Source organism: Polypterus senegalus, chromosome 11 (genome assembly GCF_016835505.1).
Source record: "Polypterus senegalus isolate Bchr_013 chromosome 11, ASM1683550v1, whole genome shotgun sequence".
NCBI classification, from domain to species: Eukaryota; Metazoa; Chordata; class Cladistia; order Polypteriformes; family Polypteridae; genus Polypterus; species Polypterus senegalus.
In genome coordinates, this window is record NC_053164.1 from 23,954,643 (window position 1) to 23,971,060 (window position 16,418).

At 41.6% G+C, this 16,418-nt stretch overlaps 1 protein-coding gene across 1 annotated transcript in view; it reads right to left on the reverse strand.

Annotated features, from left to right (window-relative positions):
* LOC120538740 (latent-transforming growth factor beta-binding protein 1-like) overlaps positions 1-16,418 on the reverse strand; it is a 616,227-nt gene that overhangs the window by 454,319 nt on the left and 145,490 nt on the right. The gene's annotated exons all lie outside the window — the stretch shown is intronic.

A 16,418-nucleotide genomic window follows, 5' to 3' on the forward strand; every position in this document is an offset into this window, starting at 1 on the left:
GCCTACACTGCTGCCCCCCAGCATCCCAGACCTTGATAAGCACCAGAAAATGGATGGATGGATAATGGAAATTCAAAATTAAGGATGGAACTCAAAACAACCATTTAAGCAATTCCAAAGACTGAGAATTATAACATTAAAAACCTTTCCACGATGCTGATATTAATGAAAAACTGGAATATACTAAGTAAAATGCAAAAAAATAAGGAAACTGAATCATCTCACAAGGTGATTACACTTTCACACATGCTGGACTGAGATTCAAAATGTTTCTGTGAATTTTATATCACCCTAATAATTGATCACTGATTTCATTCACGGGTGTCAACAAAATACCTGCATGCTACTCTGCATTTAATCATTTTGTGACGCGTGTGTCCCTGTCTTGCACCCCAAAACACGAGGCTGAGTCTCAGTACTTTAGCAAAGTCAGCTTTATTCAGCTTGGAGCAGGAACAGCAGGGTTATTTATTGTAGCAGGAGCTACCACTCTCCTATACACAGACACCACAAACGGGCACAGTCGGGGGCCAGGTCAGTGCATTTATAATGTCCCTTACATCACCCATCGGCCACATGCATGTATAGCGCGATCTCCATCGGCTCATAGTTGTTTCCACGGTGCTATGCTGCTACGCTACGAACCTGCAGTTGCCTCGGCGACAGACAAGCACTCTTTCACAGATACGGCAGTCGTGCTTCTGCATGTCGTCCCGTTGGGAATGGTCCCTAAAGAGTTCAGAAACCTCACAATTTATATAGCAGGCTGAGACAACCCAATATGAAGTGCCATACAAAAAAATAATCAATTAGAGTGAATTTTCTGGATGTAGTGCATAGTGCTGCTTTCTGGAAGCTTCCAGGGAAACCTGCGTGTGTGGAATTTTGCACGTTGTCCTCCTCATGTACTCCAATTTCTGACCACATCCTAAAGATGCACAGGCTAAGTAGTCTGGAAGTGAAACTTGAGTGAGCGAATGGGACTTACAATGGACTGGTGCCCATCCAGAGTTCCTGCCATGTGCCCAAGTGCTGCCTGGATTTGATATATTTTTATTAATCTCCGAGGGGAAATTGCATGACATTTTGGGGTCAGAGCGCAGGGTCATCCATTATACAGAACTCCCGCGGATTAATGTTCAGGTTAAGGGCCTTGCTCAAGGGCCCAATGGAGTAGGATCCCTTATAGCAGTAATGAGATTTGAACCAGCAACCTTCCAGATACCAACGCAGACCCTTAGCCACCACTCTGCCTCAATCTTAATGCAGCACTGCATTGAAATAAGCAGAATAATGCTTCACTGGTTGAATGGAAGGATTTTAATATATTGAATTGAAATAAATACAAATATTGAACAAAAAAAAGAGGGAAGTGACTGAATGGTAGGACACATTCCCATTAAAAATGGTGCATTTCACTGTTCATCAGGGCGTATAATTCCAAGCAGTTGCTGATTAGGACAAAGGCCAATGAGGTTGATGGCGAGCTGCCAGCCTCAGCAGCTTTCCAAACGACTCCATCCATGTTTGTCCAAGTAGGCCTTGTCAGAGCACCGGAGCAACATCTGAATTATAGATTTCCTTCTGAGCACTCCTGCCACATGTTGCTTGCTTTTACAAGGCGGCTCATTTTTGAGGTAAAAGCCTGCTGCTTGATGTATTGTGTCAGGAAGGGAGGCAGTGGGGGTATGGTTTGGGGGGAGAGGAGGGGCTGGGATAAAATTTACAGCTCACCCTTGGCAATTCCAGCTACGCTTCAGTGAGATTTGGCACGGATATTGTGCGATAACATGGAGGAATTTATACAGAAGCAAAAGAACAAGAGTGGAAGGACTTGCTGTGCTGAGCCCCAACTTTACATCCCAATGATCGCTTTTGTATTCTGCAGCTGAAACTGAAAACTCCCACTGATCCGACACAGCTCGGTCATCCCATTGAAAAGCCTTCAGGAATGTATATGTTCATTAGTGGAATAAATGAGAGGGTTAAATAAAATTACACACACACATGCATAGGCGTACAGTAATAGGCAGGTGCTGCCTAAAGAACATCACACCGGATTTGGGGTTTAAAGCGTAGGAATTTGAGAGGGGAGATTAACCTCCTAAAAGCTTTTAAATAATACACTTGTAAGTCACTTTGAAGTCCAAAATGAACAGCAGTTTAGGTTACCTTCACGCAGCACTTGAAATTACAAAGATTCGATTTACACCCCAGCTTCACATGTAACAGAATCCCCAGGACACTTCACTGAAAGGGAAAGGAATCAAACTGGGCTCTGAGAAGCGGGAGAAAAAAGGAAATGACAGTCACCTCAAAAACCACAAATCACATCACAGCACAACCTGAACAATCAAATGTATCTCGTATAGAACTAAAAACCTGCTGGTACGATCTACCTGACGTGTCAAACTATGGAGGCTAAAATGGCTCCATGGCAGGGCTTAGAAAACGTTAAATCATTAAAGATAAAGCAAAAGTAATAATACTCTGCAATACAAACTGCTCAAAAAAATTAAAGGAACACTTTGAAAATACTAATCCTGCTGGATATCTCTACTGATATGGACTGATATGTTAATGTGTTAAGAACGAAAGGATGCCACATCGTTTGATGGAAATGAAAATGATCAACCCTACAGAGGGCTGAAGGCGGCACGGTGGCGCAGTGGTAGCACTGCTCCTTTGCAGTTAGGAGACCTGGGTTTACTTCCCGTGTCCTCCCTGTATGGAGTTTGTACGTTCTCCCCGGGTCTGCATGAGTTTAATCCGGGTGCTCCGATTTCCTCCCACAGTCCAAAGACATTCAGGTTAGGTGCATTGGCGATCCTAAATTGTGTTTGGTGTGCATGTGTGTGTGCCCTGCGGTGGGCCGGCGCCCTGCCCGGGGTTTGTTCCTGCCTTGCACCCTGTGTTGGCTGGGATTGGCTGCAGCAGACCCCCGTGAACCTGTGTTATGATGTAGCGGGTTGGATAATGACTGACTGACAGTGGGATGAATTCAAAGACAACCCGAAAATCAAAAGGGAAAAAATGACATGGCAGGCAGGCGAGTGCATTTTGCCAAAATTGCTTTAGACATCAGCCTGTAGGGTTATGTTCCACAATTTACTGTTGCCTTGCTTTTTACTTTGGATTATATGATCCTTGAGAAATGTATCCTTCTTCAGCAGTAATATTTTCTCCATCTTTTGGAACTGTCATTATCCTGGCCTCAGAAACCTAGACTTGGAACAGCTCCATCTACAGGAGCGCTCATGAGATCCAGCACACAGGTTTAGAAGTTTTTTTTCTTTTTACATGATTGTCTTCCAGAACCACATTTCATTTCAGGTACGGGTCTGCTGGATGGATTTGGTGCCAATGTCTTGGGAAGTTTTTATACTTTTACAGGGTGGCGTAGGGAAACGGGAAATTTTCAAATAAACACATTACAAAATACATTTAATGATGAAATGTGTTGTACAGGATATGCAGTTAATGATGGTAATTAATTTTCATTCAATATTCATTTTATATTTTGAAGAAAACATCATGAAGTTTGTTCATTTCTCTGTACAGATTCTGACAGCCTGTTGTGGAAATTCTGCATTGCTCGACGTAACACGTCAACAGGAATGCCAGCGATTTCCTCTTCAAACCTCCTTTTTTAGTTCAGCAATGGTTGCAGGACGTGTGTGGTACGCTTGGCATTTAAGATGTCCCCACAGAAAAAAAATCACAGACAGTGAGATCTGGGGATCTCTGAGGCCATGGAATGTCACCATTGCGTGAAATGATGCGCCTTCCAAACAATCGTCAAATGGCTGCCATCGATTGTCAGGCAGTATGCGAAGTGGCTCCACCTGGGGAATTCTTTAGTAAGGCTGAACCTGTTTCTTCGAAATTACACACCCATGTTGTAATCATATGAACAGACAGGACACGATCATGACGTCTTAACTGGTAGTGACACCTCAGTCACACTCTCACCATTCTTATAAAAGACTTTCTCAGTGAAGGCTCGTTGCACACCACTCCACTGCTCCATTATAACTAATGGCAAAGGCTTCTAAACGAGACCACATTGGCCCCAAACATCTGCCAGCACCCCAGGGTTGCCAACACCTAGTTCCAAAATTTCCCGTTTCCCTGCGCCACCCTGTACTATAATGGTCGTAATGGCTATATCAGGACACTTTGCTCCATGGCATTTGATATGTTATTTATAATAACCCTGTCTTATGGATTATAATCACTGCATTGGGTAACATTAGATTTTTGTCAAATAATAATATGATGAATCATGCACCTAATGATTTATAAGAATGGTAATATGAAATGGGCAGTGCTATTCTGATTCCCATTATTCTGTATTTGTTACTCATTTATTAAGGAGTTATTATTAGGCAGTCAGTCATTTTCCAACCCGATATATCCTAACACAGGGTCAAAGGGGTCTGCTGGAGCCAATCCCAGCCAGCACAGGACACAAGGGAAGAATAAATCCCGGGCAGGGCGCACACACACACACACACACACATACACCAAGGACGATTTAGGATCGACAATGCACCTAACCTGCATGTCTTTGGACTTTGGGAGGAAACCAGAGCACCCGGAGGAAACCCATGCAGACACGGGGAGAACATGCAAACTCCTCACAGGGAGGACCTGGGAAGTGAACCCAGGTCTCCATACTGCGAGACAGCAGCACTACCACTGCGCCACCCGAGTTATTATTAATTTTTATTTAGTTTAATGTTATAGTGTTTTCTATATCTGCTCGTGAAGTCAACCTTGACTTGTGGTATGTCCATAGTTTGACACTTTGGGTAACTCATAAAAACAGATGTTAGTTCTATATGAGATACATTTGATTGTCTAAGAAGTGACATGGGGTACTATATACAGTATAACTGATTGATTTAATTTTGTGCAGATTCTGACTGGTCTTTGGAAAGGGGATTCTGGAAAGGTGCTGATATTTAATGAATATCTTTTATTTAAACTTACAAGTATGTTGGGCTTTACTGTGTCTGAGGTTTGGGGCACATGGGTACCCACTGGTGGTTACAATACACAGTAGGAATATTGCATATGTTATATATAAAATTATATGTTGGGTTGCAATGGTGCCTCAGATTACCCCAGGGCTTCATGGGGATTGCAGTTCTGTGCATCTCTGTGGGGTTCCGCAGGCGCCACCAGGGGGTGCTGCAACAGGAGCGGCTGGCCCCTTTTGGGCTCTGGTTTCGCCTTACCCGGAAGTGCAGACGGATGTCAGCAATCAGCCACATGGAACACTTCCAGGTGCCTGATAAAAGAGGGCCAGTGACCACCACTTGGGAGGAGGAGGAGAATGAAGCTTGCTGAAGAGGAGTTGTGGTGGAAAAGAAGAGATAGGATAGTGCTTTTGTGTTTATTTGTGCTTGGGACTGTGTTGTGGCTGGAGGGATTGCAGGGAAGACGTGCCCTTCAGCTGAAGAAAAATAAAAGTTTGTTTGTTTGTTTTCACACGTGCCTGTCGAGTCAGGTGCTATATAGCATCATTCTTACTATATATATATATACTGTTTATTTACAAGTTATTTACAATAAATACGTGCACTCACAACCCCAGTGCCTCCAGCACCGATTCCCCCAAGTCCAGGCCACACAGTCCTGTGCCTCTCTTTCTCCTGGCCGCCTCCAGTCCTCACTCCAGCTCCGTCCTCTTCCACCCGACTTCCACCAATGACCGGAGGGAGGCGGCCCCTTTTATAGGAACCCGGATGGGCTCCAGCTGCTTCCCGGCAATCTCCCGCGGACACACCCCCGTGTGGCGGAAGTGCCGGCTACGCACCGGAAGCCGTCGGGTGTCCCTGTCGTCTTCCCCGGCACTTCCTGGTGTGGCGGAAGGACGGGCTCCGCGATAATAAGGCACTGGGGCGCCGCCTGGCAGTGGCCACGGGCCCCTACAGGGCTGGGCTTCCAAGCCCTCTACCCGAGGCCTCCAGCATAACCAGGACGGATGCCCCTTCTCGGTCTGGTGCAGGCACAAGCCCTCCTCTTGTCCTCCTGGACGGGAGCCCGGCCGGGGACCACACAGGATATACCGGCATCGGGGCGCCGCCTGGCGGTGGCCACGGGTCCCTACAGGGCTGGGCTTTCAAGCCCTTTACCCGAGGCCCCCAACATAACCAGGAAGGACGCCCTCTCGCGGTCTGGAGGAGGCACAAGCCCTCCTCTCGTCCTCCTGGGCGTATATATATAAAATAAACAAGAAAGTTTGTCTGTAACGATGTACGTCACAACGCAATCACCAAGTGACAGGAAGAGTAAATATTGAAAAGCACACATGTGAATACAGAGGGAAGGTGCTGAAGGTACATGAATGACAAGAGATAGCAAATATTTTTCAATTCATTCCTTTACCTATCTGCAACAGGTACTGTGGCCTGTTAGTAAGAATTATTAAAATATAGTAATTATAACAATACATTAAGAAAAATATTAATACTGTAATACAATCGCTTATGAAGGCATTTCAAAGCAATCTGATTTCATTTATTGTAGCTTTATGTAAGTTTCATCATTAAAGCTTGACACTGTTACAGTCATGACTGTAATTATCACCATATATGGTAGATTAAATTAGATTAGATAAACTTTATTAATACCAGGGGGAAATTCAGATGCATACAGCAGCAGACACATAAAAAAATGATACAGACTCATAAAAACAGAATATTAATCAATCAATCAATCAATCAACAAATAAATAAATAAAACTTAAAAAGTACATTGGGTGGAAGCACTGAATTGCCTCACAGACAATAGCAGACCCCCAGAGGCGCTTCTTAGCACCGTAATGGAGTGAGCCTGTGGCTAAAAGTACTCCAAGAGAGCACCTCCTAGAGGGAATGGAAGGATTTTTTCAAAATGTCACCCAATTTCGACACCATCCTCTTTTCCACAACAGCTTCTAGTGTGCCCAGGTTTTGCCCTGTGATGGAGCGGGCTTTCCTAATAAGTTTGTTCAGGCATTGTGCTTTTTTGGAGCTCAGTTTGCTTCCCCAGGAGATCACACTGGCTACTATGGACTGCTAGCAAGTGCAGTCTGCTCTGACTCTTCCTGTGCTGTTAGATCAGTCTAGTTTGTTATTTATGTGAACCTCCAGGTAGCTCTGCACCACTGCCATGTCCTCCCCCTGAATGGTGACTGGTCTCAGAGGCTTCTTGGCTCGCTCCACCATCAGCTATTTTATCTTAATGCAACATTAACAGTTTTATTCTCCACTACAACAAATGACTACCGTCATTCACTGTAATCTGAGGAAGTATCAGATATGGGTTAAAGTGTTGGATCTCTTGCAGGGCTCCTCATAGAAATGGCTAAGTAATTAGGAAGTCCCAAGGTGAAGGACAAGGAAATAGACAACAGCAATTAAGCTACTTGTCGATAAGTAATATCTTTATAGTAGTAGGTTTGTGGACCTGAAAATCAAGTTCTCATGTCACTTAGACTAAATACTCAAACTTCTCCCCCAACATTGTTTGTCTAGAATGAAAGTTTTGACATGATGGCTTTATGCCCAACACAGTGGTTAAGAAGGGGCCTGCTGTTTCATAATTTTAATGTGTTCTCAGTCACTTAAAGCTTAGATTAATTCCTGCTGTAACGTTAACCTCTGCCATCATGCCACTTTACTGTAACGCCAAGACTCTAATCTGCTGTCCTCACTCTGGCATTACGCCTGCCCACCCTACAGATCCTGTCAGACACAACTCAAGATGGAGTTAAAAAATACCAAGAACAAAGTGTACCAAGAAAGAAAAACGATTAAGAAAGTGCACGTCAAAAGTGAGCAAGCGCACGTAGGATGATATTTGTTACTTGCCAAGTGCAATAAAATAAGACAATGATTTACATCACTTTGAGCTCAATGCTATTAGGAAATTCTACATTTTGCACACATGCTGCCTTCACAATTAACAACAGAAAAAAAATGCAAACTTAAGTGTTGGATCAGATTTCTGTAAATAAACAAGCAGAGAGTGGGGAGCTAATGAGAATTTGATGATTCCTATTTCAAAGTAGAGCCATGCTGGGAAGCAGACGCATCACATCAAGCCAAGAACATAAAGAATAAAGAGATGAATGAGTGAATGTGCCAAAAACATCCAGGAGCCAATCACGAGCCACCATTTGATAACAGCGTGGCGTGTTCCCAACTTCATGTTAATAAAAACGTAATGGTGCAGGGGGCAGCCACACCACAGTGTGTGTAGATACAAAGAACAGTGGCTAAAAGAAGCTGACACTACACGGGGCTCGTACATTAGGTTGTGCATAGTATAAGGGTCATACCGAAATTAATGAGCAACCATTACTTTAAAACTTTGGAGTTTTGATGCTTGAAAAAACAAATATGACACTTCAGCTTGCACACCATGATTTATTGTTCTAAAATATCTCTATTTCTTTTGGAAACGTTTTTCCCTATCGCTCTGGTAGTAAGCAGTCTGTTCCAACCACCCAAAGACACTGACATACATCTTGCTGGTTTGCCTCTGTGCTGTCATAGTGTTGGCCTCACATCCAGGGCTTCATCTATAAAACCTTGTTTAAATTCCATGCTAAAATAAAAAGGCAAAAACCACACACAAAATAAATTGGATTTAAAAAATTATATGTACACCAGGACCCCAGCCATGTTCCTTTAGAAATCTCAAATCAACTTAAAATGATGTGCTTGTGCACTCACTTTTAGCCACTCCTTGTCACCTCCAACCAATTGCCATGTATGGCCCTAAAAAAAAAACGCCCATTTTTGAATATTCATGATCTAATTACCATACACATTTCCAATTGTCCTGACTGATATCTTTACTTCTCCTTCATTTTGATATTGTTCAAGCAATTGGAAGGAAAAGGTTTGGTGCTGATGTTTGTGGTCTTCCGTCATTAAACGTGGAACCCATTAGGCACACATTTCCCAAAATCCATCCTTCCATCCATTTTCCAACCCACTGAATCCGAACACAGGGTCACGGGGGTCTGCTGGAGCCAATCCCAGCCAACACAGGGCACAAGGCAGGAACCAATCCCGGGCAGGGTGCCAACCCACCGCAGGACACACACAAACACACCGACACACCAAGCACACACTAGGGACAATTTAGAATCGCCAATCCACCTAGCCTGCATGTCTTTGGACTGTGGGAGGAAACTGGAGTACCCAGAGGAAACCCACGCAGACACAGGGAGAACATGCAAACTCCACGCAGGGAGGACTCGGGAAGCGAACCTGGGTCTCCTAACTGCGAGGCCTTTCCAAAAATCTCAACCACATAAAATGGATATTGAATGTGTGGATTAGGTGACACGAGTTACAGGATGGGTTTCATATTATTAGGCACTGTCCAGCATTGATCCACTATAAACAATTTTTAATTTCTCCACAAAAACCTGAGGTTTTTTCTCAGGTACCACTAATGTTACTCACCACATATAGTTTGTAAAGAAGAAAAAAAAAATTTTTGGATGGCAAATTCCTTTAATAGTGGGAATTACTGCAGTGCATAAAACAACACTGGATATACGACAAATTTATGGAGAAAGTCTTCCACCTCATTGTGCTTCTACCAAGTATGGCTTTGGATGTCTACTTTTTGCCTCAAGTGTCCCTTTGATAACAACACCTACTGTGGATTCAGAAAGTATTCAGACCCCGTCACTTTCTACACACTCTGCTGTGCTGTGAATTTAATTAAAAATGAGAAACTGGCATTTTTGACCATCAATCTTTACTCAAGAACCCATAACGATAAAGTGGAAACATGTTTTGAGAAAAGTTTGGGTAACACTTTAGTTTAGGTTCTGCACAAATGCATCTATTAGTTTACTATTGTGTAACGAGACCTTGATTAAAAGATCTTTGGGTCTTTCTAACATTTATAAAGCATCAATGAAGTGTTTATTCGTCTCGGCAAAGTGACCTACTAGCAAAACGTCACTTTGAGTGCTCTGAGGTGGCTTGACTGAGACACATTTCTCTTCAGATTACATATTAAATGTAAGACTTGTGAATCATTTGACCATCATGTCAATAAGCCGCACTGCACAGAGATGAATACTTCTAGTATATAGCAATAGAATAGTGCTAGTCTACAGACCACCAGGGCCATATTCATTGTTCATGACTGAATTTAGCAACCTTCTATCTTATTTGGCTATAAATTATGATCACGTAGTTCTGATGGGGGATTTTAATGTACACATTGATGTGGAAACTGACACTTTTAGCAAATGTTTACTTATTTGTTAAATTCAGTAGGATTTTGTCAGATTGTCAAAGGTCCAACTCATAATCATAACCACACATTAGATTTAATTATAACTTACAAAGTTGAAATTCAAAATTTAAATATTACTCCATTAAATGTAGTTATTTCCGATCACTTCTTAATTACGTTTGATTTAGTTCTGCCCATGCCAGCGCACTCACAGATTAAAACAAAGACAGTGCGACATCTAGATTGTAATTCTGCTTCAAAATTTATAGATACCTTGAGTAAGTCGAGTGTAATTGTGGAAAACCATTTAGATCAGTTAACATCAAATGTAAACATGGAAAACAATTTAGATCAGCTAACATCACATTATAATGTGACCTTGAGAGATGCTCTGGACACAGTGGCTCCCCTAAAACAAAAGTGATCAAAGCACATAGAAACTCTCCCTGGTTTAATGAAAATACTCGAGCTCTTAAATTAGAGTGTCGAAAACTGGAGCAGATGGAGAACAACAAAGCTACATGTCTTTCAAATTGCATGGACAGAGAGTGTAAATAAATATAAAAAAGCCCTCTTTAAAGCTCGCTCAGAATACTATTCTACATTAATAGATAGCAATAATAAAAATCCTCGGGTACTTTTAGAACAGTGGCTAAATTAACAAATGGAATTCAGATCAACAGTGCAAAATACCAACAGATATTAGCAGTACAGACTTTATGAACTTCTTCAATGAGAAAATTAAAAATATAAGATCCCAGATCTCAGCATCACAGTACAAACCAAATACTAGCTTAGCAGACCCTGACCACATTGCATTCAGCACTTTAGTAATTTTAATCCTGTAACTGAGCAGGAAGTCTTAACTTTAATTACTAAAATGAAGCCCACTACTTGTTCCCTAGATCCAGTGCCAACAAAACTAGTAAAAAGTGCAATGGATGTTCTTGCAGCCTATTCTAACCATTATCAATAGTTCATTACTGCATGGCACAGTACCTGATGCACTAAAAGTGTCAGTCATTAAACCTTTACTTAAAAAGTCAGACCTAGACCCACACATACTAAATAACTATAGGCCTATTTCAAATTTACCATTTCTCTCTAAAATACTAGAAGTAGTCGCCAGTCAGCTTCAGTCACACCTTACGCATTACAATTTATTTGAGAAATTCCAGTCTGGCTTTCGCACTGGTCATAGTACAGAAATGGCACTAACACGGGTTGTAAATGACATTCTGATATCCTCTGATGAAGGAAACTCCACTGTAATTATGTTGTTGGACTTAAGTGCAGCATTTGACACCATTGACCATTCTATTTTACTGCACAGGCTAGAAAATGATGTTGGGCTTACAGGCCCGTGCTCGCTTGGTTTAGTTCTTATTTATCAAATCGATTCCAATATGTACAGAAATGTGCTGACAGTACTCCATCATTATACACAGAAGTTCAATATGGTGTCCGCAGGGCTCAGTACTGGGACCTTTACTGTTTTCACTTTACATGCTTCCACTGGGATCTCTCATTAGGAAACATAATGTTAATTTTCACTCATATGCAGATGACACCCAGTTATACCTTTCATTTAAATCAAATGAAGTTTCTCCGATGTTGTCTTTAATTAGTTGTGTTAGTGAATTAAAGGAATGGATGAATGAGAACTACTTGTCTTTAAATACAGATAAAACAGAGATGTTAATTGTTGGAGGGAATGACGCTGATCACAGCAATATTTTGTTGTCATTTAACTCAGTTGGAATCCCAAATTAATTTTACTGAATCAACCCGCAATGTAGGAGTTATCTTTGACTCTAGCATGTCATTACAAAGTTGTCCAAATCATGTTTCTTCCATCTTAAAAATGTTAGGAAATTAAGGCTTTCTAAATAAACAGGATTGTGAGAAATTAATTCATGCATTTATCTCTAGTAGGATTGACTACTGCAATGCGGTGTTCACTGGCTGTTCAAACTGTTCTTTATACAGCCTCCAGTTAATCCAAAATGCGTCTGCAAGAATTATTACAAGAACAAGAAAATATGAACACATAACTCCAGTTCTTAAATCCTTACACTGGCTCCCAGTTAAGTTTAGGGCAGATTTCAAAATCATCCTTTTAATATATAAAGCCTTAAATGACCAAGGTCCGCTTACTTGTCTGAACTTATCATGACTTACAAACCTGAGCGCACATTAAGATCTCAAGATGCCGGTCTGCTTAGGATTCCAAGGATTAATAAAATAACAGTGGGAGGTCGAGCTTTTAGTTACAAGGCCCCTAAACTGTGGAATGGTGTTCCTGCTTCTATAAGAGATGCCCCCTCGGTCTCAGCCTTTAAATCTCAGCTGAAGACTCACTACTTCAGTTTAGCATATCCTGACTAGAGCTGCTGATTAACTGTACATACTGCATCTCTGTTGTTAGTCATTAGCACTAGAACATAAGTACCATGATTGTTATAATTTTTTATTAACCCTTACCTATTCTGTTTCTGTTCTCGGTACTCAAATGTGGCAATTGGTGCCACGGCCCACCTGCCAACACCTTGAGGTGTGTCTAGAACGTGAATGAGTCAAAACCTAAGGTTAACATTTTTCTCGGCCACCACTGAAAACTACATGTAGTATTAAATGTTAAAAAAAAATAATTGTAACGGCCGACCCCTTATTCCCAGCCGGCAGCTACACCTCCAAGACCTGTGGCCTGGATAATTTACTGAGAAACCTTTCCTGTCAAGCCGTACTCCTACACAGATAAACTTTCCCCACAATCGACGGTTTGAAATGCAAAGACAATAAGCAGAATGTAAAATTAAGCAGGAATAAATGTATTAAATGGGACAAAACACGCCACAAGACAAATGCACACTCAAATATTCCTCCACCCCAACAATCCCCAAAGCAAAACTGACAATATATATATACAAATCCCCTCCCTTGTCCACGTAACATATAACACACACCACACAAACGACAAATGACTGGCAAACAGAATGATCATGAACTTGAGACCGATACGTGATTAAATGTCCTGAATACGGGTGCTGATTAATGGCGATTGTAATGTTTGTATTTCCCGGCGTTTGGAACAACCTCACCGTGATTCCTCGGCGTGCGGCGAATGATGATTCGACCCCGGGGTCTTCAGCGGCAAGCAGGTTGAAAGGCAGTCCGTATGAATGAAAAACAAACTGGATGAAAGCGCAATGGAATGAAACGGCAGGCAGGTTGTAATCGTGAATGCTATATTGGTTGTACTCCTTCTCTCTCCTCGTGCTGGTCTCCCCTTCGTCTCCTCCTCTCTCCTTAAATAGTCAGTGACGGCAGTAATTGATTAATTGATATACAGGTGTTTTCCAGATTAGTGGTTGTGAACTCCTCCCATCATCCGTCCTCCTTTACGGGGACAACATTAACTGACACACATACACGCAGTCAATGGGACAATGAAAACGAGACATACACAGCACTGACATTTAAACACTATGTGGCACCGCTACATAATAATAATTGTTGGGTGGCAAATTCCCTTAATGGTGAGAATTACTGCAGTGTGTGAAATAGCCGGGTGTCCATGCGCTGCATTGTTTAACGTATGTGCAGCTCTGTTACTTGAGCTCTGTAAATCAAGTCACCCAGGGCCTGTGGGGGTCTTAATCAATCCTTTGTTACCACACTGGGTGATACCAACCTTAGTGACAACACTGCATCTCCTATGTCCCACCAGCCTTCCACCCCCTGACAGCAAACCTGAATTGAATTAAATGAGTTCAAGAATGTCATGTTATAATAATGATGATGATGATGATAAGAATGATATTGGAGCCCATCCTGGGCTGATTTCTGCCTTGCATCTAATTCTTTCAGATGTCACATGTGTGCACATGGGAGAAAGCTGAAGGACTTAAAAGAAGGTCATTCTCAGTCAGACCAGGGGGTGGCAGAGTGCATTAATTCTTTCTCTTATCTCCTTTGTAGACCAAATATGGGAAATTCCACCTGGCTGACACGAAAACATCACTTCCGGCTCGACCCCAGATGACCTCATTTCCAGTTCCGGTCCCAAGATTCCTCCTCTTCCTGCCATCCAACTATATATCCGCCATGTTTACTGACCTGTGCAGCTCTGTTTTGGACTCTTTTCTGTAAAGACCATTTTTTCTCAACCTTCTCTACATTTGCAGCCAATTCTCAAGCATAAGTGAGGCTGCCCCAAACCTCTTTGTGTGTCCAGGCTTGACTATTTCCCACACAGGATAAGCTCTGGCCTCCATGACCCTGAGCTGGCTTAAACAGATTTACTAATGGATGAACAGATGAGCATGGTGATGAAGAGGCCTGAAGTGAAATATGATGACACTAATAAAGTATACAAAGCTGGAGAATCTCAGCTAGTGAGCAAATATAAGACAGGCTGGAGATGTGCGGTCAGATTTGGAAATTTATTTGAACAAAATGGCTTTGTAGAAGACATTAGTGGGCTGAGAGCTCAGTGATGTTAATTTTCCTATTACCAGAAATTCATTTTCTTAGTACCTAGAAATCAAATTACTCTTTTTATAGCCTAGTCACCTCTGTCATAGTCTCTAGCACAACCTTTCCTTTGCTCCGCACCCATAGAAAATGTTGGTTTATGTTCACACCCCCTATCAAAGTAATGTCACATGTGAAGATGAAGAAGACAAAATTTCTCATTTTTGAACCAGTAATTGAACTACATACAGTACTAAGCGTGAACAAATTGAACTAAAATAATATATATATATATATATATATATATATATATATATATATATATATATATATATATATATATATATATATATGTGTAAATATAAATTGAGCAATTTACCTTTAGAGATGTCAATAATTGTGTACATGTGCCCCTTCTGAACCTTAGACCAGTGCTCCCCAAACTTGGTCCTCGAGACCCACTGTGGCTGCAGGTTTTTGTTCCAACCAGATTCACAATCGGTGATAATAATCAGTAACAACTGATCTCTTTTAATTAGCAGGTCTTTTTAACGCGTCTCTTATTCTGCGTTCAGAAAAACACAACTGTGTGGTTTTTACATTTATAAGACATTTAGAAATATTTCTATTTTTTTCAAAAGCTCTTTTGTTGTTTTCCTATTATTTTTCCCATGTTCTGTGTAGTTTGCTCCCTTCATTTAACCCTAATAGTGACAATTAACAACCAGCACAGCAAGACAACCCAGGATGATGAAAGCAGGAACAACTTCAGAGTCAGGCCCACTAATTAGTAAATAATCAATTAAATAACCAGAACTCCTGGAAAAGCAGAAAAAAACTTGTTAACAACTTAAAAAAATACATATTCGCCATATAACTGCTTATTACATTTTAATAAAAATCTACCAAACTTAGTTTGTAATTTCTACATTGACTCCAAAACAGAGAAACTGGGAAATAAGAATTTACCTAATTAGGCTAAGAGTCCAATGAAAAACAGAAGTTGGTTGAAACAAAAACCTGCAACCACAGTGGGTCCCCAGGACCGAGTTTGGGAACCACTGGCTGAGACACTCGCATCATCATCCGGTGGTTGGGATATCCAGTGAAATATCAAGCGCCACAAGGAAATGACACACAATCAATGATCGAGGGGTTTGGGGAATTAGAGACCCCCTTGAAGCAACGGGTGCCAGTGCACTGCTGAGCAATGAAACATAGTCAATGAGCACAGTCCACCTGCATTGCCGTTCTAAAACAGTACAAAATTCCTGTACTACTGCCAGGGCCACCAGCAGGAGAGATGGGCTGAGTGTAAGCAGCAGGTGTTTATACTTCACGCATCACGATGCATGCTAGTATGACAAATCACAAAACATATAAATGATGTCGATAAATGAGAGTTACTGGCAACTGAATCCCTGGAAAGTGCTCTGCAACCATGTGCAATCTCCGCAGATCAAAAAAAGTATTTTAGTTTAATGTGCTATGAGTTTACATTCTAAAAGGGATAGAAATTCTTGTTTATTTCCAAAGATTACATTTACTACTTAACTAGCTGCGTGGGGTCTTCGGGACAAAAAACAACCCCTACCAGTTTTACTGCATTGGTGAACTTGGAGAGGTGTCAGCTAAGTGACCCGGAACATGACATATCTTGTCCGAGATGGACGTGTAATCGA